Source organism: Delphinapterus leucas, chromosome 17 (genome assembly GCF_059928025.1).
Source record: "Delphinapterus leucas isolate spDelLeu-1000000601 "Yukka" chromosome 17, BTC_Dleu_Yukka2, whole genome shotgun sequence".
Classification (NCBI taxonomy): Eukaryota; Metazoa; Chordata; class Mammalia; order Artiodactyla; family Monodontidae; genus Delphinapterus; species Delphinapterus leucas.
The window spans coordinates 5,265,755-5,290,505 of NC_143145.1; positions in this window are offsets into that span (position 1 = coordinate 5,265,755).

A 24,751-nucleotide genomic window follows, 5' to 3' on the forward strand; every position below is an offset into this window, starting at 1 on the left:
CTCTGGAAGATGGTCTCTTGTGCCTAAAATGCCCTGTCTTCCCCCAACTTCCTCCCCTCCCCCGAGCCTCACTGGGTCAATTCCTACTTTTCCTTTAAGGGAAAACATCATCATTATCCCAACCACATAACCACCCCTCCCTCCCCAGGAAGTCCTGCCATCTTGATAAACCCCTTCACAGCGTTGCTGAGCCTCATGTTTTCTTGCTCGTAAGATCCTCACCCCAACCTCTTACCAAAGGTTTAGGAAAAGGAGATAATTCCTCTATGGGAGACACAGTAAGAAATAGGCTTATTCTTCCAAGAAGGGAGGGTACAAGAGAAAAGCGGGGATGGGTGAGCAGAAAAAAAAGAGACGGAGGGAGAATAAACTAGCGTTGGTTGTCTCTGAGGCAAATCAAAGATCCCGGGTGGAGGAACTACAAGGGGAATGGTGGTGAGAAAGGATTTAAGAATTCAAGAATATCTTCAAATTAATATAAATTGTGCCTTCGTTATCCTGTTTCCTTTCTTGTGCGTTTGTCGGATTATTTGTTTTATGGTTCCTGATGGGCCCTCCCCATTTTTCACCACATTCCACAACAGACAGGAAGTCTGTGCTGTGTTTTCTTGGGAGAAACCCAGTGGAGGGCTGGGTTTGGCCCTCTGTCTTTGTGGTGAGGGACAGAGATAGCGGAAGTAAACACATGATCCCGGAGGACAGGAGGGGGAACCATGGGGTTGTCATCCTTGAGCACATCCAACAATTTTAGGGAGGACTTTGAAGGCTGGGAGACAGAGAAGGAAGAAATGTTACTCACAGGTCAATGGCTTTTCAAATCACAGCTGATAATTTAGGTTCTACAAGCAATGGTGTAAAACTTGAACCTGGCTTTGAAGTTAGTCAGACGGATACTTTATGTCCTTCAAGACGTTCCTCTTACTACAAGTGTGACTGGATATATTGCACACGCATCTCAGGCTCTGTGTGCTCATCTACACGTGGGCATTTAAAATCTCACTCTCAGAGCCATTATCATGAATTGTGAAACATATGTGGCTAAAAAATAATTGTCTGTCAGTGATATTTTTTTATTTGTCCAAGATGTGAAAGAAAGAACACAATTGTTTAGAGAACTAGGAATCTGTTTCCACATCCCAATACTCTATTGTTTTAAAAGTTACCCTTGAAGGGCAATTTTAATTGCATGAATCATTTTCATAGTATACCCAGCCCAACATGGGGAGCTAAAGTTCTGATATAATAAGGAGTTCTGATATCATAAGGAGTTCTTACTATCATAAGGAATTTGAATTGACTCTGAAATAAAGTGGGGGGACTTCCCTGATGGCTCAGTAGTTAAGAATCTGTCTGCCAATGCAGTGGACATGGGTTCGAGCCCTGGTCCGGGAAGATCCTACATGCCATGGAGCAACTAAGCCCGTGCCCCACAACTACTGAGCCTGCGCTCCAGGGCCCGCGAGCCACAACTACTGAGCCCGTGCGCCTAGAGCTCATGCTCCACAACAAGAGAAGTCACCGCAACGAGAAGCCCACGCACCACAACGAAGAGTAGCCCCCGCTCGCCGCAACTAGAGAAAGCCCGCGTGCAGCAACAAAGACCCAACACAGCCAAAAATAAATAAATAAATAAATAAAATAAAATAAAGTGGGAAAAAGTATACTGTCTGAGACACTGAAAAGAAGAAAAGGAGGTGGAGGTGTACTTAAGAAAGGAGCCCTGAGAAAGATGGAATTTAAATTTTCTGTGAATTTTCATGCCCAAAGCTTGTATTTTTCAAATTCTCTATGATTTGTCATACGTGGTGCCTGGCACAACTCATCCTCTTGTTTTATTAAAAAGCAGAGGGTTTTGTTTTTTAATATTTCTGTTGAGTTGTGGATCATTTTTTAGTTTTCTGAAGAAATTGAAAGCCTCGAAGTTCAAAGTTCTGCCCATTTAACTCTGTGGGGATAAAAAACACTGCTAAGGCTGAACTATGTGCCTGTCCCTGCCCACATCCTGCCTCCAAAATTCATACGCTGAGGTCCTAACCCCAGTACCTCACAGAGTGACTGTACCTGGAGACAGGGTCTTGACAGAAGTCATTAAATTAAGATGAGGTCTTTAGGGAAACTGGGATGCAGACACAGAGATAAGGCGGTGTGAAAACATGGGGGCAGGTGGCCATCTACAAACTAAGGAGAGAGGCCTGGGACAGATCCTTCCCTCACAACCCTCAGAAGGAGCAAACCCTGCCAACACCTTGATCTCAGACTTCTAGCCTCCAGAGCTGTGAGAAAATAAATTTCTCTTGTTCAAGCCAACCAGTCTGTGGTACTTTGTATGCCATCCCTATCAAACTAATACAACCATGAAGTAACACAAATATAACCTTTCCTGCCCTTTTTCAACTCCACCAAAAATTGAGTAGAGATAATAATGCACAGACAACTTGTCCTCTTTCAGTCTTGATTTCCCCATTTGTAAACTGAGTCAGTTGCACTAAATGAGTTCCCTGGTATTCTCAAAATTTCATTATATGACACTATTTGTTAACAGGCAAATTTATTAAATTTGTTCATGCAAATCTGTGGAGTAAACCTGACCCTTAAACGGTAAACTTTTTGAATTGCTTCATTGTCTCCTAAAGAAGCATCTGCCTGTGTGCGACACATATAAATATGGAACTTACGTAGATTCAAGAGGTATTGTCAACACGAGAGCAAATGTTTTGGGGTCATCCTTCCCCAGAAAACCCTGATCCCTCCTCTTACGAGCTGTGTGATTTGGTTAGGCAACTTAATATTGCTGACTGTGTTTCTTCATCTGTAAAGTGGCAACAATGAAACCCACCACTCCCAACTGCTGTGAGGGTCTAAGGAAATACTTTATATGAGTATCTAACGTGATGCCTGCCCCTGACAGGACTTAAATGGGCTCCAGATGTCCTCATTGTCATTTGCAACAGCACCATCTGTCTTGGAAGGGTGTCTAGGGCGGAGTCATTCTCGGCATGAATTTGTCGGGGCTTGGAGTTCATTCAATCTTTAAGCTCATATTACTACGAATTTACTACATTATAACACAAATACTGAATATCTCAAATGACTTATTCATAGCACTTCCTCCAAAGAATTTAGAAAGGCCAGAGGTTTCTAGAATCAACGTCACAGTACAAGGAAAGGAAGAGATTTGCTTAATAATCTGACTCTAAAACAACCACTTGAGTGAACTCACTTCGTTCACCAGCTTTGAAATTCTTTGATTCCACAGGCAGTAAACATCTCGTGGTAGACTGTTTCGTGATTTTAAATAAATATATTATAGCACAGAAAGATATTACTTGTTAACACTGTAGAATGCTTACCTATGAACCAGAGATTCAATTCATATATTTTCAGCCCTAAAATTAAAGATATCTCTTGAATGGATAAGAAGAGAGGAGAGAATTTAAATAGAATCTCTAACCCATGTGCTGAGTCATTAATTCTAATAGAAGATGCCTCTTTTGATTAGACAAGTCATTCTTAGACAACCCAGGCAGTGTCACCTAAAAGCTTTTATGATCCATCTGTGGAGAACTAGCATGTATTATGTTTTGCATGTTTCTTAGGGACCTGCAGTGACAGAGTTTAAACTAATAGCATGCTTTGATAGACGCATTTGTCATATTGGTTGTATAGCTGTTGATTTCATCTGTTTGATTATTTTCTCCAATCACATATCAATTTTTTCCTTCATCTTTTATAAGCTATGTTCAAATATTATACTGAGTTTTTGGTTTAGGAAATGCATAAATACTCAAGAATCTTATAAGAGCAATAAGTACAAAGTGCAAAAAAGAAGTGAGAGTTGGGATAACACATGAATCATTCCTGTTTATATGGATGTGATGAGGAGATTCACATATGAATTGGGCTCTGACAGGTGGTAAAGCATCATCAAAGTTTTAAAGAAAACACTTGGTATATATATAGGGCCACTTATTTTAAAGACAACAGAAATAGGAAATATACTTGATAATAATCTAATTAAGGAAAAGCTTTGAGGATCACAGAGAGAAAGAGCTCACCGTTCCTATATTCCAGGGGCTCACAATTCTGGGAATCAGTCCACCCATGTGGTAAGTGCTCACTCTGTCATGAGCAACTTACACCATTATATTTATTGGGCATTTCCTATATGTCAAGTGTTATAAATGAAGTCTTTTGTTTAGTCCTTATTTTCTTAAGTGGCACTCTGAAACTTTATCTGCCAGACCTCTTTTTAAAAAAACTTTTTATTCCAGACCAACTTTAGATTTACAAATAATTGTGGAGCATACAAAAAGCTCTTATATATTCTGCACACAGTTCCCTCTATTACTAACATCTTACATTAGAATGGTACATCTGTTGCAATTCATAAAAATATATGGGAACATTATTATTATCCAAAGTTCATCATTTTCTTTTTTTTTTTTTTTCAGATTTCTTTAGTTTTTACCTAATGTCCATTTTCTGCTCCAGGATCCCATCCAGGATATTAAATTACATTTAGCCACCATGTCTTCTTAGGCTCCTCTTGACTGTAACTATTTCTCAGACTCCTTTTTTGCTGACCTTGACAGTTTTGAGGACTACTGATCAACTACTTTGTAGATTGTCCCTTAATTGGGATTAGCCTGAGGCTTTTCTCATAATTAGTTACGGGTTTGGGGGAGGAAGACCACAGAGGCAAAACGCCATTTTCATCATATTAAGTTAATGGTACATTTTCTCACCATGGCCGTCACCGTTGACGTTGACCTTGATCCCTTGGCTGAGGTATTTTTCATCAGGTTTCTCCACTATGACGTCACTCTTTTCTTCCTCTTTCATACTGTACTCTTTGGGAAGAGTTCACTGTGCACAGCCCACATTTTAGGAGTCAGGGGTTATGCTCTACCTCCTGAGAGTTATGTATCTGCATATATTATTTGAACTTCTTCTGCCTGGGAGATTTGTCTCTTCTCCTCCGTTCATTTATTTATTGAATCACTTATTTATATTAGTATGGACTCAGGCATATTGGTTTTATACTCTGAGTTAATAGTACTTTTCTTTTGGTGCTGAAATTGTTAGATTTCTAACGTTGGGAGCTTTTTCATTCAGTTTCTGTGTCCCTTTCACAGGAATTAGCATATACATCAGTGTGAGTGTTCATTTTTTTAGCACTTACTTCCTGGCAAGATAAGACGCACGCCCCCAAGTATTTTTGTCCTTTTTCTATAGACGTGAAAATTGAGGTCAAGAGAGATTTAGTGATATGACAAAATATCCCAGTTAGTGAATAATGTTTCAAACCCATGCCTGTTTGGCTCCGGAATCCCCATGTTTTAACATTATAATATCCTACCCGTGAAAGCCCATGGGATAAGTAGTTGACCTAAAAACACTTTAAAAGAATTAAACAAAATTTTTGATTCCTGGGAGTTTATGATGTGTTCGGCTCTATATTTTTGCTTTTGTTTTGCTTTTTAAAAATTTGTGACTTTCTCCATATAATATGTTTAAGTTGATATGTTGTATTTTCCTTTTTATTCAGTTCAAGAAATTTTCTTTCTTTTTTTTTTGGCCACGCAACATGCAGGATCTTAGTTCCCCAACCAGGGATCGAACCTGCGCCCCCTGCAGTAGAAGTGCAGAGCTTAACCACTGGACCACCAAAGAAGTCCCCGCTCTGTATTCTGGAACGCAACAAAATGTAAGGTACCATGTTCCTTGATGGTAGCTTATTCATTCGGCAAATATGCATTCAGCACCTACCCCTGTTCACATGCTCTGTTAGAAGCTAAGGGTCTAAGGATAGGTGGAGACAGTCAAGGAGCCTGCTCTCCTGAGAGCTCAAAGACTAAGGGTGTGTGACATTAACTGGGCAATCACACTAAGATTTTATGATTACAAATGCATCTTAGCTCTTCAGGAGATCAGAAGTCTGAAATCAACTTCACTGGAATAAAATCACAGTTGCAGCAGGTCACAATTCCTTTGGGAGGCTCTCAGGGATTATTCATCTCCTTGCCTTTTCTAATTTCCAGAGCCACCTGGGTGCTTTGGCTACTGCCTCCTTTCCTCATCTTCTTTTTCTACCCTTGACCTCTGTGCCACCTTCTTACAAGGATCATTGATTGCACCAGCCCCACCAGGATAATCTCCCCATCTTAATATCCTCAACACATCTACAAGTCGCTTTCGCCGTGTCAAGTAGCATCCATAGTTTGTGAACATTAGAATGTGGACATCTTTTGTGGGCCATTGTTTAGCCTACACTGTCTTCTGCAAGGTCATGTTCAAGTGTTTATGCCTGTTCTTAGAAGGTTCTAGATCAGTGGCTCTCGATCAGAGTGGTTTTGCTCCCATAAGGGACATCAGCAAAATCTGGATACGTCTTTAGTTGTCACAACTAGGGGTGCTACTAGAATTCAGTGGGTAAAGAGCAGGAATGCTGCTAAACACCCTACAATGCACAGGACAGCCCAGCACAGCGAAGAATTGTCAAGCCCCAAAGCTAAATAGTTTGAAGGAAGAGAAACACTCCTTTAGATAAACACGTAGTGGCAGGAAAAGAGATTCATATAAAGCTATAATTGTTATGATGGTAATATGTATAATTTACAGAGGGAGAACATTATCTGATTGCCCTGAGTAATGATATGTGAGATGAGATATAAAGGACGTATAGGTTCTTAATAAAACCACCTGTGGGAGAATATTACAAAGAAGTGAGAGTGGGTGTATAAATTTGTCATAGGACAGCATAGTATGTCCGTGAATCTCCAAGAGCTTGAGTCTTGCGGGGGTTGTAAACTAAGCGATGGGTGACAAGTGTTTTGGGAGATGTAGTTTTAGATGCAGTGTTTGCTGGACCATGGACACTCTGAGAGTTTAATAATAACAATGATTTTAAGGTTGAACTTAGAGCAATGCTTACAGTTATTTCTCCTTTCTTAAGGAAAAAACATACCAAACATTCTGGGTGTATCAACAACTTATTTTTATAGACGAGTACTGGATCTTGGAATTTTCCAGGATAGCCTAGAGACTACCTAAGCTAACTCCCTCCCCACGTTACATTTTATGGTTGTCTGACATATTCCAGAAAATAAAGCTACTCCCCATTCTTATGTCAGTTGTTCATACAACACACTCGTGAGCTCTGCAGAGGTGAGGTTATTTTCACCACTTCACAGGCAGAAAACAAAAACACAGATGTAGGGCTTCTGTGACTTACTGCAACTTGTTATGTCATCAACCTCTCGGTCGCTGCTGAGGCACCACCTTCACCCAGTGGTTACGAGTCATTCGCAGCACAGCAGGAATGAGTTTCGGAAATCTTACTGAAAACAGCTCACAGCGAGGGATGCAGAAAGATACAAGACGCTGGACCCCATGGAGGGCCCTGTCTTCACATTTCCGTGTGGTTATTTATTTTCCTGTAGTGTTGAGCCAGCAATATCTAATCTCTTCTACAGTTTCTTAAGACAACAATATGGTCTTTACTTCCTCCACCCAATATTTTTCATTGTGCAGATTCAATGAAATACGGTAAAGCTATTTATTCATGCAGATCTGATTGAGTGCTGTGATGTGTCAAGCAGCACTTTTCACATTGGGAATTTAAAAATGAACAGACACTCGTGTAGGCCTTTGAGAGGTCACCATTGACTCTGGGAGACGTATTTGAAAGCAGATAATTTATAGACTACTGTCCATCGTGGTGACTATGAAGATGTCATGCCAGGCGTGGTTGGGACACATAGGAGGCCACACACACAACCAGCAGGTCTTCCTGGGCTGAGTCCTCAAGGTGTGAAAACATGCTTCACAGAGGACAGTGAGTTAGTACTAATGAGGAAGTGAGAAACAGCTTCTTTGTGGGGAAAGTGTGTAGATACCGTACTAGTCTGCTAGGGCCGCCACAGCAGAATACCACAGACCGGGGGACTGAAACAGCAGAAAGTTCATTTTCTCATAACTCTGGAGGCTGGAAGTCCAAAATCAAGGTGCTAGAGAATTCGGCTTTTGATGTGAAGTCTCTTCCTGCCTTGCGGATGGTCACCTTCTTGCTTCGTCCTTGCCTGTCCTTTCTTCTGTGCACACGTGGACAGAGAGAGAGTTCTCTAGTGTCTATCCCCCTTTTTATAAGGACACCGATCTTACTGGATTAAAGTCCCACCCTTATGACCTCATGTAAACTTAATTACCTCCCTGAAGGCCCTATCTCCCCATTGTCGTCACATCGGGGGTTAGGTTTCCACATGTGAAATTGCGGGGGGGGGACACAATTCAGTTCATAACAGACACTTAGGTTTAGAAAATAGAACAAAATTTGGGGGCCTGAATAACCAAAGGTCTCAGCTATTTTAGAGTTTTGCCAAGAAGCACAGAAGAGTTGAGTAAAAGTGAGTTGTCACCCATTGGATGTTCAGTGGGTTGGCTGGAAAATTTCTGGAGGAGCTGTGCCCACAGCCTCCGAGCAGGGCACAGAGCCCAAGGATTCTGTTGTAGTTCATCAAGATTCCAAAATGAAACAGGAGCCCAAATTAGGAAGCTCCTACATCCTGCAGGGTAACAGATGATGCCTAAGGCACAGCACGCATAAAACAAACTCCGGGAGGGAAAAAAAAATGAGTACCAACAACATTTTAATTACCCTTCCTTACACTTAATGCTATAAATTCCTCCTGCTGTGATGGTGCCGGCAATGGGCTCTAAGACTTCTGTCCTCCGAGGAAAGCAAGCTGAATATGGCCTTGATTTTTCAGAACAAAGACTGTGTCTCGGAGGTGGCATAACTGTCCTTGAATTGAGTCAATTTTTTACTTTCAGGCAAAAACTTAAAAAAAAAAATCAGATCAGGTAACAGCCTCTTCAAAAAGCTTTAATAGTAGTACATGCCTGATGAGGTGCAGTAAGTGGTGGGATGGAAACGGTCAAAACGGCATTGGAAATAGAAATATTAAATAAAGTTCAGCAACCTCCTCTGACTGTGATTCTCTGGGGTATGCTTTAGCTAGAGCCTCAATCCCTTCATCTGTGAAATGGGAATAGCAGTGCTATTCAAATAAATCTGTGCTGACAATTCTACGAGATTGTGCTGTAGGGGAGAAAATTTGCCACCCCCCATGTCTTTTTGACATTCAGATTATTTTGAGCTGAACACAAAAGACTCAGGAAGAAGCTTTGATCTTCCCCTGAACTGCCTAAAAGAATTTGGATAGAGGGTCTGTCTGTTCAGGAATAGAGCTATCACTAAGATATCTTCAAGGGATATGGGCTAAGTGTGGTGGGAGAACTAGTCAGGGCCTAGAGATCAGAGTTCACTCTGGGTTCCCCTGTCTCTGCATCACCCAACATTTGCTTCTCTATCTCCATGTGAGTTGCCTGATTCCCTGTCAAAGTCCCAAACCACTAGACCCACTACCCCCAACAGTCTCTTTTGTTTTTAGTTGAGGATGGTCTTTAACATGAGGGTTTCAGCCTTTTCGGTGAGTTACTCAGTTTTCCCGGGTCTCTCCCAAGTGTACATGTTATTAAACTTGTGTTTGATTTTCTCCTGTTAATCTGTCTCATGTCAATTTAATTCTCAGACCAGCCAGAAGGACCTAGAAGGGCAGAGAAAATTTTCTTCCTCCAGGACAGTGTACACCAAGTACTTAGCAAAGCTCCAGTCACTTCTAAAGCAAGGACTTTAAACTGTCCTTCTGAGAGAAACACCACTCTCTTTGAACTTGGCCAAGCTGAAGAGGAATGAGGATTCTGAGCCTCAGGACAGAGCTCTCTGCTGGGAGAAGTACAGGCTTGGAATCAGACACAGATTTAAATCCTTAGTCCTTTCTTACTGGTGATGTGATTTGGCATTTTTCCTAATCTCGCTAAGCTTTAACCTAACATGAAGTTTCTTTACATGAGAATACAAATACAAATACGCTCTTCTCTGGCTAATATGAGAATTAGCGGCTATATATATACATATATATACGTATACGTATATGTGTATATATATATATCTGAGTAACTTCAAGAAATGGTAGTTTCTTTGTTCTCTTTTATGTGTGGCTTAGCCAAGGCATAGGAGATACCAAAACTCTGGGATGATAGATCTCTATTCATTCCAGCTCTTGGTATACTTTGTACTAGGGCCGGGAACTAGAATGAACTTGAACTTGAACCTATAGGTGAGGCCCCATTGATATGTACAATTAGGGAACCTAAGAAAGTTCAGTGTAGAATTCAGGCAGACAATTGCATTTTCTCCATGAATATAGATTTGCATTCCTTGGGGGACTGCTTACACGTGTTATGTTTCACACATCCATGGACGGGCAGCCAAAATACACGTTTCAAGCTCGAGAACAGGCCTTTGGCCAACATGGCACAGATTGCAAGGGATGCAGGGTAACCTGCGTCAAGAGTGCCTGCCAGCTCTGACATACTGTCTGATTGTGAAAGGCATTTAGTTCCAATCTACCACCAATCCAGCTGTAATTAAAGCCCAGCACAGTTTATAAGAGGAATCATTTCATTCGTTTGACCACTGAGATACAAGAAAAAGATTTACAGAGATTGTTTGAGAGAACTTAAACTCTAAAGAAATGCTTGCATTATATTTTGTAACAGAAAACCAGCATGGTGTTTTTTTTCCTATATTGTTATTATTACTATCTAAAAAAAATACAGATAGATAGATCAATCTCCATGGACTTAAATGTATTGATTGAATTTACAAGCCATCTAAATCCCTCTGAACCTTATTGGGAAAGTAGGAATAACCTGTAAGGATAAGGAGACATCAGGTTGATACAAGGGCAAAGGGTTCATCTAGGTCAACTCCAAGTCTCTTCATAAATTCCATATGTTCCCTCAGGTGGGCCTTCTTGGGGGAATCTGCTGAAAACAACCTTAAACATCCAAAAGTATGAGTGAACCTGTGGTGACTTTCAAATATAATAAAATAGAGAATAGCAAGAGGGAAGGAAGAGGGGAGACAGAAACAGAGAGGTTTCACCAAATTCCACTGTGCAATAGATATTCAAATATCAACGTTTCTCCCCGAATAGAATCTCTTCCAAGTTCCAGAATTGATGTTAATTAGAAAAGAGAACAGAGACATGGCTATGAGGCTTACGGATCTTGGAAAAAAAATTTTAACAAAAGCAAAACAAACTAACCAAAAAACCTACCATGGAGACTAAGACATGAAGGAAGAAAAACATAGGTCAGAGAGAGGGAGACAGGCAGAACTTCAGTTCCAGAGACTGAACCATGTGAAATGGAGAGAAAGGGAGAGACACATCAAATTCTGGAGTGTTAGGTATGGTTAGGGCTGGAGACCAAGGAGTTGAGCAGAGAGGGACCTTCTGGGAATCTTGCTGTTATGACCAGTCCACCAGGTGCTGAGTCTTGGAGAGTGGCTATTTTAAATCTCATCTCACATTTACTCCCTTTTATCAGGAAAGTGTTAGAAGCCCAAGTGGGATGGTTCTAACAATGTAGAATGTCTGCAGAGCCTGAGTCACTGGGAAAGCAGCTGAACGAAACCAAGTTATGGTTTGTTTCCAGTTACGTCTGATTCCTCAACATTTTTTCCATCAAATCATGCATTATCATCCCACTGTACCTTTTCACTTGCTGTTATTTCAACCTGGAAGGCTTTTTCTCCCCTTCCTAGGATAAGACTTACTTCTTTTACTTTCATCTCTAATATTAATTCCTCTTCTCTAGTCTTTTTTGAGCTTCCCCTTCACAGTTACAGATGGAATGAATACCCCTCTGCTCCTGGCCTCCTTGGCACTTTGTACCTTCTGTGGCTGCTGAACTTGGCTTATTATAGCCTAGCTACTTGTTGACTTGAGTTTTCTGAACCAGTCCTTGAGCTGACCAAAGGCATCTAGCGCAACTGCAAATATATAACAAGAAATCAAAAAAGATTTGCTTTTTAAAAATTGCCTTTTAGGAAAATCTGGCATCTAGAGCTTAAAATTGTTTGGAAGTTCAAAAATTTAGTAGCATAGCAGCATCTCTCAGCAGGAGGCAAGGTCTTAGCTGTTGCTTGTCATGAGGAACAGATATATTATTTAATGATTTTACTGCTTTTCTATGTATGGGAAGATGCAAGAATTTGGGTTCATCAAATTTTCTCCTGAAAATATCTATCTGAAGGCCTGTTCTGTCCGTTTTCCCAGAGCACAGAGCATCTAATTCCTGATCCCTGCCCTGAATTCCTTTCAGGCTATGCCAAAGGTCATGGCTGTAGAGGCTAATGACTTAGTTCTTGTAGAACCAGACGGCGAGCTAAGCCACATTCTTTAGTTGGGCGACTTGCTTCCTTTCCCTTTTTGCCAGAGAGACTCTGAAAAGAGTTCAGCATGAACAGAGTTAACAGCCTCCTGATTGTAAAGCTCTAGGAACCCATCTGGGTGGTGGAACGCTAATCACAGACCATGAGAGAGGCTGGGGGTTGGATCAGATGTTTTGCCTCGTTTTCTCAAACTTGTCGATAAGAATGGAATCTAGCATTTTGCAGTAATTAGATCCTCTTTATTGAAAAGAGAGTAAAAGAGAAAGGGAGGCAGGGAGGGTGGGAGAAAGAGAGAGAGAGAGACAGAGACAGAGAGAGATGGAGAGAGTCAGTTAGAAATTAGCAGCTCCTCTTTCTTGCAAATAGCAGTAGCTTTTAGCTTTCTCTGTGGAATAATCATTGGAGTGTCCAGCTAGGTGAGTATAGGGAACTACCCTTTTATTCTTGCCTGGAGGGAAATTGGACTTTCTATACAAGCATATTTGCAGGCTTAAAAAAAGAAAAAAGAAAAGAAACTCCAAAATACAGCTCACTGTCAATAGGAGAGAGAAGACCCGGGCCCTTGAAATCAATTTCACTGTATGGACTTGGGCGTTTCCTCCCTTTCTGGGCTTCAGTCTTGGTCTTTGAAGTTCCTGCTATTCGTTGTGTCACACTGAGCTCCTTGATAGGCCACACCCTGACCTTTTAGGTGTTTGGGTTAATTTTCTGGGCCAGAGTGAGGATTTCCAGGTCATGACTGGAATCATGGCTTCTGCCAGAGAACAGGGTGCTAGAAGTGAGCTGAATCCGAAGATGCACTGACCTGGAGAGGCATAAAGCCACTGAACCAAAAATGGAAGTGTGTATCATGTTTACTAAGGGAAAGCTGAAGTCGGACCTAAAGGAGATCCCTTCCTGGAACTTCTAGAGCGAAGTGTGGGGCATAAGAGGTGATGAAAAGTCACGGTCTCTTCAGGTGGAAGAGGGCTGCATTCCCAGCTGACCGAAGGCTAGACCACAGCCCTCTGGGGTAGCCTACCCAGCAACTTAGACAGATGTTACATACGCCCAGAACTCTGCAAGTTGTACTAGAAACGTCCTGAGCTGGGAATCTAGAGTCCATTGCTGAAGCCCTGTCCTGGCATGTCCACACCACTGAGACATCAACACAAATATCTCTGCCCGTGGAGCCCGAACATTAATTCAGGGTGAATGATTATGTGCACATTCAACAATTACTTTGACAATACATCATGTGCTTTTTATTCTGAAAACAAAATAGGCTATGGATATGTGGATGTGAAGGTCAGTTTGTGTTTGTGTGTAAGAGCATGTGTGCTTGAGTGCATACACCTTCTAATGCTTTCAACGTGTGAGCTCTCAATGTTTGATGCATTAATTTACATCTTGATTGGAAGCTAAAGTGGGCTACTTAAAAAAACAGCATGGAACGAAGCATGCATTTGTCTTTTAAGCCTTCATTAATCATTTCTCATGGCTTTCTAAGAGATGTCAGCTAGGCATTGAATAAAAGATTTATTGTAACATGGATCAGTTAATTGGGCTTTTTCCTTAACTAACCATATATAGTCATACTTGGGAGTTGAATCATTACACAAACACACACATGCACACACACATAGCTACATTCACATGTTAGCATATCTTAATGTAAATATAAGTATATACATATATTTATGTCTATCAACTATTCATTGAGCAGTTGTCATGCATGAGGCATTGTGCTACTTTATTTACAGAAACTGACAGATTATAAATGGTAAATTTTAAACACGAAGGAATGTAAATCTAATATCCATACCAATGATTTAAGTGTTTTATGACACACATATTAAAACATTCTCTGACATAACGAAGCCAGCGATAAGAAACATTCCCAAACCAAGTGTGAACGATCTGGGGGTCATCTGCATTTTACAAAATTAAAGCCACTCAGATTCTTTCTTGTTGCGTTTCTTGACTGTCTACCGTGGGTGGATGCTCTCATGAGGCTCACAGTCTACTGAGAAAATTTTAAGCCTTAGTACTAACCTCATCTACGCATTATAATTTATAACATAGACTAGAAAAGCCAGAAGACACCTTAGAGATCACTGACAGTAGGACTATTATATGTTAAACTCAGCTTCAGCAAAGTGACTTGAAGTGTGAAAAGTGACTTTAGTCCAAAAGGAACAGAAACTAACCCTCTCCCAGATCCTACGGGGCCCAGACTTCTTGCTCTTTCTATTTCCTACTCACCCCAGGAACTTGAGGCCCTGAAAGTTCTTCCCATGTGCTTCTCAGAGCTGTCAACATTCTGGAAGGTGACCCCTGCAGCCACCGCAGGATCCGTGTTGAGGTTCAGTTACACCTGGAGCAGCTCCACTTTTATCTGTGTTATTCAAAGATCCCTTTTTTTGAAGGCAGAGCTCTGGTGTTTGCTAAAATATGTCTTCAAAACCTACAGTTTGAAGAAGGAAGAAAAGATGAGGTGAGAGTTCAAATTACCTCCAATTCCTCACCTAGGTTCCTTGCCCCACACATGATCATCTCCTTCCACAGAGGAGTTGCTTGTGCTGGACGGGGCAGGGGGCTGGTTGTCACTCCCGCAATGAAGAGAGACCAGAATATATTCCCCTCATCTTGTCTTCAGTTCCTGTACTTTCACCTTCACCTGTACATACACCTATCGTGTGCCTGAAATCATAACGGAAATACTAAGCAAAACGCCACATTTGATTCCCTGCAAGGGCTTCAGGGGGAGGTAGGAGTGGACTTTTTTATACAAGTGCAAAACTCAGGCGAGAATATATAACGCGATGCCGAACAATGGTAAGTGAAAAATTACAAGTCTGGGGAAATTCATAAGAGAACTGCTGATTGAAGTAGAAAGGACTTGTGAAGCAAGAAACGTGTGTTTGAATTCTGGAATAGACACTAATCCAACTGTTGGCATTATGGGTTTAGTTTCATCTATAAACCAGGGGAGAGTAGACGGAGAAGTAGCACTTGGGTTAGAAGCCAACAAAAACACTAATTTGAAAAGATACAGGCATCCCAACATTCATAGTGGCATTATTTACAACTGCCAAAATACAGAAGCAAACCTAAGTGTCCAACCAAAGCTGAATGGATAAAGAAGCTGTAGTATACATTTATGCAATGGAATATGACTCAGCCATAAAAAAAGAATGAAATTTTGCCATTTGCAGCAACATGGATAGACTTGGAGGCTATTATGCTAAGTAAAATAAGTCAGACAGAGAAAGACAAGTACTATATGATATCACTTATATGTGGATTCTAAAATATACAACAAACCAGTGAATATAAAAAAAAAGAAACAGACTCACAAATATAGAAAACAAACTAGTGGTTACCAGTAGGGAGAGAGAAGGGGGGGAGGGGTAGTAGAGGGGTAGGGGATTAAGCGGTACAAGCTATTAGGTATAAAATTAGGTACAAGGATATACTGTACAACACAGGGAAGATAGCCAATATTTTAAAATAACTATAAGTGGAGTATAACCTTCAAAAATTGTGAATAATTATATTGTACACCTGTAATATATAATATTGAAGATCACCTATACTTCGAATAAAAAATGAAAGGAAACAATTTAAAAAGAAACAATTGGACTTCCATGGTGGTGCAGTGGTTAAGAATTCGCCTGCCAATGCAGGGGACACAGGTACGAGCCCTGGTCCGGGAAGATCTCACATGCCGTGAAGCAACTAAGCCCATGCACCACAACTACTGAGCCCGCGCTCTAGAGCCCATGAGCCACAACTACTGAAGCCCCGCGTGCCTAGAGCCCGTGCTCCGCACCAAGAGAAGCCACTGCAATGAGAAGCCCACGCACCGCAACGAAGAGTAGCCCCCGCTCGCCGCAACTAGAGAAACCTGCACTCAACAGCAAAGACCCAATGCAGCCAAAAATAAATAAATAAAATAAAAATAGAAAGAAACAACTGTACCACTCTCAAGATGTGTTTCTCTGAGATTGTCTTTGAACCCCTCGAGTTTCCTTGTACATGAAATATCTGTAAAATGGTCTTTGTGAGGATCAATATCAATAAGTGGCGGGCAGAGCAGAATTTCTCTGAGTGTGATCTGTATGGATTCGATTCTGATTCGATTAGAATCGCCTGAGCACCAATTACAATAAATGTTATGGCACAACTGCCAGGCCAGAGATTCAGGGTGCATTTCTTTTTTTTTTTTTGTGGTACGTGGGCCTCTCACTGTTGTGGCCTCTCCCGTTGCGGACCACAGGCTACGGACACCCAGGCTCAGCGGCCATGGCTCACAGGCCCAGCCGCTCCGCGGCATGTGGGATCCTCCCGGACTGGGGCACGAACCCCTGTCCCCTGCATCGGCAGGCGGACTCTCAACCACTGTGCCACCAGGGAAGCCCCAGAGTGCATTTTTAATAGTCACAGGAACTCTGATAAAAATTCAAAACTGCAAAGTTTGCGTTTTTCCATACTACTTGAAGTCCATTAAGGAAAATTAAACATTATGATCCTGAATAACACCAATATCTGTTATGAAGAGCCCGCTCATTGTTATGCTGAAACTGAATCTCTCAAGTCCTTTTAGGATCTTTAAGTTTCCATTAGAGTCATCCTCCAGGAATTTCACTAGGGCTGCTACAGAGCCTTCTTTTTTTTCTCAGTTGCTCCTGCTGCCTTTGCCCCTCCCTCTCATTTATGGAGCTCATTATGCAGGTTGGGAACCATTAACACTCCTTTATTTTTCTTTAATAGGCCCATCACTGGGTTTCACTCTGATGTGCAAGTTCAAAGTTAAGTAAGAGGTCAGTGAGTTGGAGGCATGCTGCATCCCAGGAGAAAGGGACTGAAAACAGGAGCCATTGTCAGGACCCTTGAGACCCTCTATGGGATGCGTTAGTTTTCACTGGACAAAGAAGACGTTTTTAATAAAATGTATTCTGGCTCGGGGGAGATCCGTGTATTTCTAGTCTTCTCCCACTGCTTCCTACCTAGGCCATTGTATTGATACTTGGCTTCCAGCTCTCTGCTAAGTGCAATTTACCGCCATGCCCAAACACTCCCAAGATCCTCCACTGCCCACAGCACTCGTGCCCAACACCTAGCCCTGTCATTCAAAGGCTTTCATCCTGTAGTTGCCACTCATCTTTTAAATCTGATTTTACAATATTCTTTCATATTAACTATTGAGGTTTGGTGGGTCATGTCAGTTCCTCCAAATACGCCATGCACTTTCGTACCACTGGGTCTTTGCTTACACTTTTTCACAAACCTGTAACGTTCTCACATATATATATATATATATATATATATATATATATATATATGTTATAATCTTATTTTAGATTTTTCTCAATTTTTGAAGTTTCAATAATCTCTTGTTACCTCTGTACTCTCATCAAGGTTACTGTCTGTGCTTCTCATTTGGTTTTTTGTTTTTTTTTTCATTTTGACATTCACCTTTGTTATTACTCATAACCTTTGCCTAGATTCCGGGGCAAGATACATGGTATATCTTCCCCATTCTGTTCTAACCCACCCTTTAAACTCTGGAACTGAGATTTCCTGGGAGTTGGGTTGATATAAAGTGGATTATCATTGTAGAGGAAAATATTATGATTTGAATACAGGATATTTCATAAGAGCTAAGGTTATGTCAGGGAGAGGGAGAGAAATGATCGCTGCTGGTAGAGTTTCAGATGCCACAAATACTCAATGATGGCAGGGTACAGGTGGCTACCCAGAGAACTTTTTTTAGCAAAGACCTCTGATGGGAGAACACAGCTTCTAGAACAGAGCTTAACATGACTTTAAGCTTGTAGATATTCAATGAGAAATGAATACCCCACTTTCTCCTACTGACCTTGAGTGAATGTGAAATAAACTACTTGGACTCTCACAGACTGAACCTGCAGATATCCTAGTTTGAAAGCAAAGAGATTCATTCCAATGGCACCAATTGAAAATACACATACTTGTCAAAGGGTGTTAAACACAGGAGCTGAAATTGAATGGTTGTGAATCAGATGTTCCTGCTAAAAATCAGATCGTTCAAGTCAGGGGACACCAGCAGTGTCACTTATGCCAGATGGCACTCATGCTTCCTTCCTGTCATGCTCAGTGTCTGACTAAACATTTAGCACAAGAAGAGAGAAGCTCTTGAATTTTTCCAGCCCTGTCTTCACAACTAGGGAAATGTCATTTATATTTGTTTTGTTTCCATTATGGTCTTTATCTGTTAATTGAGCAAATGGTTACCCACCCTGTCAGCCTCAGGACTGTGGAGTTCATATAAGATTAAGGCTGTGGCCATAGTTTGTGAATATGAAGATGCTACCGCACCACGGGTGTCTTGTGCTCTGTGGAGACATTTTTACAGACGGTAGTATTTTCACCGTCATGCTCACCAATCACAGACTGCTTCAGGGATAGTAGGTTCTTTCAGATAGAGTCAGGATAACCTCCAGTTCACAGCTGCATGTAGTAAAACATCTCCTCGTCTTGCTTAGGAGAGTGCTGGGCACATAGAAAGCACCCAAAATTTTACTTGAGCAAAGACTTATTATCCTCCTCACAAGCCAAAAAGTCTGATGGCAGATGGACAGTGGTAGAGAGGCTGTGAGTTAACAAAATCAGGACCTTTGTGTGTGGTACAAAGGGGTTTCTGCCACGAACATAAGTTGTTCTGCATGTGTCAGCCGCAATGTTTATGTAGAAGCAGAAAGAAGATGGATTGATTTAGCCTCCAGACATCCTGCAGTGAATTCCTACTTATGTCTCTTTCCCCTAACTTGTGCCACATGCTACCCCTACCTGCGGAAGGAAGATGTGTCTACCTCTACCTCTACAGTGGAAGTGAGAGAGGGAAAAGGGGGTCCGGAGAGGCACTGGGTGGTACAGACACCAATACTGGGCACAGGGTCCCCCTTCATCCAACAAGATCCTGGGTAGATCTTGAGGGCTGAGATGAATAAGGTCTAGTCTCAGCCACAAAGGACTTGCGGGAGGGTGGGAAAAAAGCAGCCCCCACCCAAAAAAAAAGGAGAAAAAGAAAGAGAAAAGAAGGAGGAAGAAGAGAAGGAGGTGGAGGAGAAGCTTCTTGCATTGGCTGCTAGCAGGCAGGCTAAATCATCACTGTGTACTAGCAATTAAAAATCGTGCAACTTAAGTATTAGCTGTGCTAGTTTTCCTTGCTTAGCTGAAATTACTCTCTGTGCTATCCCACCCCATACCCCCATACACATATATTGTCTTTCTGTAGAGAATTACCAGTGACCCTTTCTCAGACAAAGGGCACTTAAAATTTAGAGGGTATTTCCTTATTGGGAATCTACTAAAATTTGTTATAGAAAATCTACAATATACAAGGGAGGCTAAGAGAAAGGAAGGAAGGGAAGAAGGAAGGAAGAGAGAAAGAAAGAAAGAGAGAGACAGAGAGAAGGAAAGAAAGGCAGAGAGAGAGAAAGAAAGGGAGGGGAGGGAGGGAGGACAGAAAAGAAAATAGCAATAACAACAATAAACCAACCAATCAAAGCACTTGCAGATGATCTAATGATGAAGGTAACGCTTTATGTATGCAGACAGAGCGCAGTTCCTGAGTTGTGCTTTGTGGCTGCAAGTGGACAGAAGGAAAGGCAGCTTCTGATGTAATCGCACATGGCAGGGGGAATAGAGATGTCTAGAGGATGCTGATAGCTTGGAAAGAAAACTAAATTAAGTGTGGGAAGAATGTCAAGAGAAGTGTTCTGAATCCTTCTCTCTCTTCTTTAGAGAGGTGGGTAGTGGGAGGTGTAGCTAATCTTGCCAGAAATGAAGATAAAGAATTTATATCTTCATTTAAGCCTGTCCTCTGTGGTCTGTATGTACTGCTTATTAGTTAAACATCCAAGTAGGCAGATGTTCTGACAGTAAGTCCTGCGGACGTGCTATTATTTCCACCACCTCTGGCTGACCCTGGAATCTCTTCTGCATGTGAGGATCTAGAGGGAAATGCACAGGCCTGGCCATCAGGAGCTCTGGCTTAGAGTTCTGGCTTTTTCTGTGTGTCTACGGGGAATTGTTTTCTCATTTTGTGCCTCAGTTTTCTCATCTGTAAAATGAGGACTGGGGTCAGATGTCCCTTGGAGTTCTATTCTCTCATGATTTTAACAGAACATTGACTCTCTGGGGAACCCATCACTGACCCTTGTCCAGTCAATTACTCCCGTCAGGGATAAGTCAGTGGCGGAAGACCCTTTAGAGGCAGTGATCCTCACCTGGCTCCGAGAGAAGGTTTTAGAGGCCAGGGAAAAGAATGCAGTTCAAGCAAGGGGAGTAAGCGACGAAATGTGCCTCACGATTCAGACTGTCCTGGAGAGATCATAAGCTTTGAGTCTTTCCCCCTGCAGGGAGATGGCGAGCCATCTGAGAAACAGCAGGCCTCTGGGTGACAGGACCTGGGCTTGAATCCTTCCTTCACCTGCCATATATGTAAAGTCCCCATGTCTGCAGCTCTGTAAATGGAAATGATAAGTGGCTGAACAGAATGTGAGACACACATACAATGCAATATTATTTGGTCGTTATAAGGGAGAACATAAGATCTGTGCTGCAATTTCTCAACTCTACAGTTATGGAGCAAAGGCAGCCACGGACAATATATAAATGAAGGACCCTGGCTGTGTTCCAATAAAACTTTATTTATAGAGACCAAAATTTAAATTTCAGATAGTTTTCACAGGTCATGAAATATTCTTGTCTCGATGTGTTTTTCAACCATTTTAAAATGTAAACCCATCGTTAGGTCGCAGGTCATACAAAAACATGCAGTGGGCCAAATTCGGTCCATGGGCCAAAGGAGCAGAGAATTTGAAATCATTCAAAACTGGTTTCAGATTCTGGTTGTGTTGCACATACAGCCATGAGACCTTAGCAAAGGGACTTTGTTTCCCACCTTCAAGGTGTTTTCTTAGCAAATACAGATGCTGAGCTGATTAGGGAATTAAAACACACAAAGGACCTAGAAGGGACAGTGACCTGTTATTTTCAGATAGAAAATGAATATCTTCCCTTCTTCCTCCACTTTCCTCCCTCTGTAGCGATGTATAAAACTGGGGTAAGAATATTAACTGATTTCAAATTTGCCTTAAGGGTTAAATGAAATTCCTTTGAAAGTTCTCAAATACAATGCAGAATGCAAAATTTTTAAAAAATATCAATATTTACTGAATGCTTACATTTTATCCTCCTGGAGATGTCTGTTATAAACAAAAGCAGAAATGAAATTGTCCACTTAAAGAAGCCAATTATTCTTGGAGGCTCGTTGTGTGAATAGAGGCCTTTTTAGCTAGATAGACTACTTGTGCTAAGTATGGACACTGTACTGGATCTCAACCTGCCTAAATTCAGTGACTCCTCACACCATCCCTACCAGGTAAGACTCATAAATCCATCTGACGGATTGAAAACTGTGATCTAAGATGTCAGGGGACTTGTCCAAGGCTAAGAGTCAGTAAGCATTGCAGCCAGGTTTCAAAACCAGGAACTCTGACTTCAGGAGCGCTGTCTCTAACCACTTTGCTTTCTTATGATCTGAACTCAGACAGTTACGGATTTGAACTCTGGGTCTGCTGGAAAATGGTATGTAAACTTATCATGACTATTTAAGCTCTCAGAGCCTCCTTTCCAACGTGCAAACCGGGAACGATTATTGACTCTACCTGTTGCACAGGCTCAGACCCGAGTCAAATGCAATCGTAACAAGCTGCGCTTCCAGCTTTGACCACACGAATGCATTATGCGACTCACCAGTTAGTATGCACCGCTCCAAGTCGGCTCAGTGAGGGGGAGAGGGAGAGTTAATAAATATACGTGGTGTGGAAACGTAATTCAATCAGTATCTCTTACAGTTCCTGGAATTGCACTTTTCTTAGCTTAGCAAAACCCACCACTGAATGTATTTAGATCAAGCAACCAATTGGTAAGAACAAAAATGGTCACAGATTCATTACTTGAAGAACCTTGAAAATGCTATGCCTTGCTATTTATGGATACGGAACACATATATTCACAGAGGAAGTCAGGTGAATTCACAGCTAGATAGAGCAAATGACTCCATGAGAAACAGCCAGCTAATCAAATAGTCAAAGTCTTTTATTTTTGAAATCACAGCATTTAGCCACTTCACTTGAGGACACTTGTAAAGTTGGTTCTTTTAAGCCTCGAAGCTGGTTTACATAAGTACTAGGATAAAGCTAAAACGGCTTCCATTCACCCGATGAGCCTCCAAAAATAATTGGCTTCTTTAAGTGGACAATTTCATTTCTCCTTTTGTTTATAACAGGCATCTCCAGGAGGATACAATAGATACTCAGCTGGCTTTAGTTCCACTGCTGTTTTCTTGCACATTAATGGGGAGAGAGATTGTTGAGGCTTAGTGACCCTGAATGCAATTGGATTTAATGAAAAAAATCAGTCTCCTTTTTATTTCTGTACATATATTTTGTCTTTCTTTAATTTTAATGCATACTTTGTTCCACGATGGAGCTGCATAAATCCGCAGCTTCACTTTGGTAATGCAAGATGACATGATAATTATAAATAAAAGATGAATTAATTGATGTGTCAAGGTATACTCTCCAAGAGACAAAGAGACCTGATTTCACTCTAAATTATCGTGATAATGTCATTATTATTATTATTTAAGAAACCAAATTTCTCACACTTCTAACTATTGCAAGTCCAACAATGACTGTTCTGTAAGCAACTCAAGTTACATGTGTGATCTAGAATCTTAAGAATATACTGGTTGTTAACAGCTATTTGTGTGTGTGTATGTATATATATATATATATATATATATATACATACACACACACACACACACACACATATATATAATTTTTTGAAAGATGAAAAGAATGATCTCATCTGAGGCCTCCTGCATCATGAGGCTTCCATTGGCTATTCAGTAGTGGGTTTTCAAGCCTTAATTATAGGCACATTTATTCCATTGTTTCCATGTGGTACAGGACAAGGAAACATAATTAGTCGCATATTGTAATTGACCTTCGTGGTCTGCATGCTTTTCTAGATCTGAAGGACGAGCTGAAGACCATAAAATCCTTTGTATTACAGGGAGTGAGTCCTGGGATCATCAGCATGAATAATCAAGGTAATTTATTCTGAAAAGGAAAGTACATTGCTTTCCACATGCAGATGACCCAGATAGGGAGGAATTTAGAAATGAAATATCAACTACAGATAAATGGTATTTATTTATTAATCCACTTCCCTCCTTCTTTATGCCTTTGTTTCTCTTTTAGTCATCCTCCTTTGCTCCTTCCTTCTCTTCTTCTCTGCAATCAAGCTTTGTAATAGACACCAGAATATCAAGATGACTTAAACTTGGGAGTGGTTGGATTTATTTTTTCAAACTATCAAAGTGATTCATACTTGTAACAACCAGCCACAGAGTTAAAATGACAAATTATCTACTCATTCACAAAATTTATTTTAAAAACATTTTCTCCTTATAGAAAGTTGTGTTAATTACTGAGAATCCAAACACATTGTGCAAAATTGTGCAAAAAAACAAAAATATAAGCCACTATGGAGATAGAGTGATAGACCATAGCTGAAATTCTGATCTCACCAGGTCATAAATGTAAGAACATGTACACTGTACATAAATGTATGAATGGGTACACTGTAAAACACTAAGACAAGGCTTTGTTTTTTCAGTTGTAAAAATGGGGTTATAAACCCATCTTATGAGGTTTAACTAAATGCTAAGTTGATTAAGTAAAGTAGTTAAAGCATAGTGGGAATTTAAAAATTATGTTTGCAGTGCTCATTTTTCAGTTTCTTGATCCCATTCCTGGGCTAAGAACTGAGTTCGGACTTTAATTGCTGTCCGGGAAAACCAGAGGAGTTAATCATGAAACTCATTAGTTAGACACAAACAACATATTCAAACTCATGGATTTTAGTCAAGGAGGTTTTTATAAATATTTGTTGCTGAACAAAAGAATGTATTGCTGACTCAATAATGAAATATAGCCAGTTCTGCTATAACGAGGCACGTGTGTACCTCAAAATCGCCGCATTATGCAAAACTGTGCAATAAACACCATAGAATTTACAGGAAAAATGTGCTTGGGGATGTACAGGACTTGAAAGTTTCATCACAAAAATAATAAAGAGTGACATAAAAAGAAGATTGGGGTCTAATAAAAAAGATAACACAGTTTTACACATGTTAAAATGCAAAGAAAGCCATAAATATTACGAAAAATGCGGTATTTTACTTTGAAAAAAACCTGGAGATTACTTACAGTTTGGGGCTTCAAAAGGGCTCTGGTTTATGAGCCATTGTGAAGTGGGGGGAGGGAGGTATCTGAAATCAGACAGAAAATCCTACCTCTCATCTGGGATGGGTGTGGTTTATAACCCAGGTGGTAAAGTGAG